The sequence below is a fragment of the Schistocerca serialis genome, chromosome 12 (genome assembly GCF_023864345.2).
Source record: "Schistocerca serialis cubense isolate TAMUIC-IGC-003099 chromosome 12, iqSchSeri2.2, whole genome shotgun sequence".
Classification (NCBI taxonomy): Eukaryota; Metazoa; Arthropoda; class Insecta; order Orthoptera; family Acrididae; genus Schistocerca; species Schistocerca serialis.
In genome coordinates, this window is record NC_064649.1 from 40602074 (window position 1) to 40606411 (window position 4338).

The 4338-nt window shown below is 48.0% G+C and overlaps 1 non-coding gene across 1 annotated transcript; it reads right to left on the reverse strand.

Moving 5' to 3' along the window:
* Window positions 1-3932: 3932 nt before the first annotated feature.
* Window positions 3933-4009, reverse strand: Trnas-cga (transfer RNA serine (anticodon CGA)). The gene has a single exon. It is a non-coding gene; the product is annotated as a tRNA-Ser (tRNA).
* Between the last annotated feature and the right edge of the window lie 329 nt (window positions 4010-4338).

Genomic DNA, 4338 nt, shown 5'->3' on the forward strand with positions numbered 1-4338 from the left:
ATGCGGATAGGATGCCTGTCATCTCGACTGCAAGTGATACGAGGCCGTTGGGATCCAGCACGGCGTTCCGTATTATCCTCCTGAACCCACCGATTCCATATTCTGCTAACAGTCATTGGATCTCGACCAACGCGAGCAGCAATGTCGGGATACGATAAACCGCAATCGCGATAGGCTACAATCCGACCTTTATCAAAGTGGGAAACGTGATGGTACGCATTTCTCCTCCTTACACGAGGCATCACAACAACCTTTCACCAGGCAACGCCGGTCAACTGCTGTTTGTGTATGAGAAATCGGTTGGAAACTTTCGTCATGTCAGTACGTAGTAGGTGTTGCCACCGGCGCCAATCTTGTGTGAATGCTCTGAGAAGTTAATCATTTGCATATCACAGCATCTTTTTCCTGTCGGTTAAATTTCGCGTCTGTAGCACGTCATCTTTGTGGTGTAGTAATTTTAGTGGCCAGTAGTGTTGCCTAGAACCGTAGTGCCTAGGACCGCTCGGCCACTCCGGCCGGCTTGCGATGGTGTACTCGACGACGAACCTGGGTGCACGAATAGCAAAACGTCATTTTTTCGGATGAATCCAGGTTCTGTTGACAGCATCATGTTGGTCACATCCGTGTTTGGCGACATCGCGGTGAACGCACGTTGCAAGCGTGTATTCGTCATCGCCATACTGGCGTATCACCCGGCGTGATGGTGTGGGGTGCCATTGGTTACACGTCTCGGTCAGCTCTTGTTCGCATTGACGGCACTTTGAACAGTGGACGTTACATTTCAGATGTCCTACGACCCGTAGCTCTACCCTTCATTCGATCCCTGCGAAACCCTACATTTCAGCAGGATAATGCACGACCGCATGTTGTAGCTCCTGTACGGGACTTTCTGGATACAGAAAATGTTCGACTGCTGCCCTGGCCAGCACATTATCCAGATCTCTCACCAAATGAAAACGTCTGGTCAATGGTCAACCGAGCAACTGGCTCGTCACAATACGCCAGTCAGTATTTTTGATGAACTGTGGTATCGTGTTGAAGCTGCATGGGCAGCTGTACCTATACACAGCATTCGAGCTCTGTTTGACTCAACGCCCAGGCGTATCAAGGCCGTTGTTACGGCCAGAGGTGGTTGTTCTGGGTACTGATTTCTCAGGATCTATGCCCCAAAATGGAATCACATGTCAGTTCTAGTATAATATATTTGAGCAATGAATACCCGTTTATCATCTACATTTGTTCTTGGTGTGGCAATTTTAATGGCTAGTAGTGTAAAAAGGACCTTGTGGTTTCTTCCGTGGCCCAACGGCGCTCTCGCAGTCTTGTCCGAGTGCTGGAGTCCGCGGTCCCCAGCACAGGCTCCGAGTAGTCGCTGGTTCGCTGTCTTACACCAGCCTCTCCCCCTCACAGCCGCCCTCACTTCGAGATGTCACCGTCCTCAGCTGCTTTGGAGTTTTCCGCTCTTTCTGGTGCAACGGAAACACGCCAGCCCTGCCACCAACTTGCGAACAGGGCGGAACTTTAAATGTGCCACGTGCAGCTATATCACGACACGCACTAGACAGATTTTTATATCCTTCTGGGCCTGTAGTATAGCACACGGAGGTGACAGAATTCATGAGATACCTCCGAATATGGCAACCGGAGGTCTCACCAAATTGTTGGAAGTTCCTGCAGAAATAGTGAGCAATGCTGCACGTATAGCTGTCCATAATTGAGACGGTGTTGTCGATACAGGATGCTGTGCACGAACGTGGGCTGGAATCGATTCTCCGACAGGCATTTGCCTTGGAAGGAAGGAGTTCTTGCGTGCGTCGGTAGTCCGCAGGCGTTTACTGGGTAAATGCTGTTTTGTTTGTGGATCAGTCCAACTGCGACCGGCGGCGCTTGCAGGCCTTGCAGAACACGAGGAGAAACGGAAAAAGAGCACGTGTTTCGACGGGAATTTCTTGCAAAATTTAGTTCGGAGATTAGCGTGACATCCGATTTGTCAAACAATACACCCTCGTGGACACCTGCACATGCTGCGGCTGCCTCTCAGGCTCTCGCTGGTGCGCCCCAAATTCCAGGCAACCTGCACAGGCGGCGTTCTGTGCACTCCACTCATGCTTCGCCATCGAACGATTTTCAACAGCGTAATTACGTGTGATGGGTGTTTCATGACGGTACACGTTGCACGATTGGAATAAAAGAAGCGATTGATTTAGTTACTTCTGTACGAGACCTGCATTCTTCCCAAACAGCAGAGAATGATGGGCAAGAGAGGTCCAACCACTCCAAACTGATTCTTTTAATAAATAAACAATATACCCTCTGCTATGTAATTGAATTTCCTGTCATGGGAGCCTTCCTCACCACCACAGCGCCGCCAATCTCCAGGTAGGGGAGGGGGCGAGAGAGGGAGGGTGGAGGGGACTTAGCAGAGGAGAAGGGGTTAATTAATTGATCAATTTAATTAAGAAGTCAATCAAATTGATAGGAAATGATAATTAAATAGACACCCTTAGCTGCCGACGGGTATTGTTGATATATATCAATGGGGACAGCGGAAAATGTGTGCCCCGACCAGGATTCTAACCTGGTATCTCCTGCGATTGGTTTAGTTACTTCTTTACAAAGTTCAAATGGTTCAAAGGGCTCTGAGCACTATGGGACTTAACTTCTGAGGTCATCAGTCACCTAGAACTTAGAACTACTTAAACCTAACTAACCTAAGGACAGCACACAACACCCAGTCATCACGAGGCAGAGAAAATCCCTGACCCCGTCGGGAATCGAACCCGGGAACCCGGGCGCGGGAAGCGAGAACGCTACCGCACGACCACGAGCTGCGGACTTATTTACAAGACCTGAATCTTGCGAAACAGCAGAGATCCCGGTTTCGAGTCCCGGTCAGGGCACACATTTTCAGCAGTCCCAGTTGACGTACATCAGCAACACCTCTTGGTACCTAAGGGTTTCGATTTAATTATCATTTCATTCTAGAGAAGCTGCACAGTTATCAGTGGTATCCCTTCTTTTGGGAACAGATACCATCTACAGAAACTGATAAGGTTTAGAGAAGGCTATTCGAATAACTCAGGCCTGAAAGTGAACCTGCATCAGTGAGAGGGATTGGGGGGTTGCAGGTTTGCTGAGGGGCTGGGGGGGGGGGGGGTATGGATGGGGAACAATAGGTTAAAGACCAGTCCATCAAAAGGTAGGATACTTGTCCCTCAGGTAGGCAACCCATACTAAAAAGAACGTCCTGGTGCCCCCCTTGCCCTCGCGATCATGTACCATAAATACAAGGTGGGATACATGTCGGGTGGGTTAGGTGGCCAGATCATTTGCTCAAATTATCCAGAATGTTCATCTGTCGGCCACTGTGTAGTCCGTGATGAGAGGTAATGCGTGAAATTTGGTATTCTTGGCACACTCTTGACACTATGGATCTCGGAATATTGGATTTCCGAAATGGAATCCCCCATGTGTCTAGCGCCAGCTACCATTCCGCGTGGAAGTCTCTTAAGGGGGGTAGGACGTCAAACGGGCCGACTTGGAGCAGGAGAGGCATCACAGGACATATTAATTTCCACTGTCTATACTTTTACAAATAAATTGGTAAAACTTTGTCAGCACCACCAGGAAGGATTCAGGATTCACACTCATTGCAGGGGAAGATCGAAAACATAACAAAATATATTTTTTTTTTTTTACGTGTGAAATTTCATCATTCTTTCACTTACTAATGGCTGCATTTGTTGCTATAGGTACACTTTTCTTCATAAGTTAGAGATATTCTTCGATGAATTTTGCTCAGCATACAAACCATACTTACAGGTGTATGGAACTCTAGAATTAATTTATGAAAAAACGAATAAGCTGTTATATTTTAAACTTAATGTTTAGAAAAAACACAAATTTTCTAAAACTTCCTGGCAGATTAAAACTGCGTGCCCGACCGAGACTCGAACTCGGGACCTTTGCCTTTCGCGGGCAAGTGCTCTACCAACTGAGCTACCGAAGCACGACTCACGCCCGGTCTCACAGCTTTACTTCTGCCAGTATCTCGTCTCCTACCTTCCAAACTTTACAGAAGCTCTCCTGCGAACCTAGCAGAACTAGCACTCCTGAAAGAAAGGATACTGCGGAGACATGGCTTAGCCACAGCCTGGGGGATGTTTCCAGAATGGTAGAGCACTTGCCCGCGAGGGCAAAGGTCCCGAGTTCGGTGTCTCGGTCGGGCACACAGTTTTAATCTGCCAGAAAGTTTCATATCAGCGCACACTCCGCTGCAGAGTGAAAATCTCATTCTGGGGACAAATTTTCTAGTTAATTACCTCAATTTTTACCACA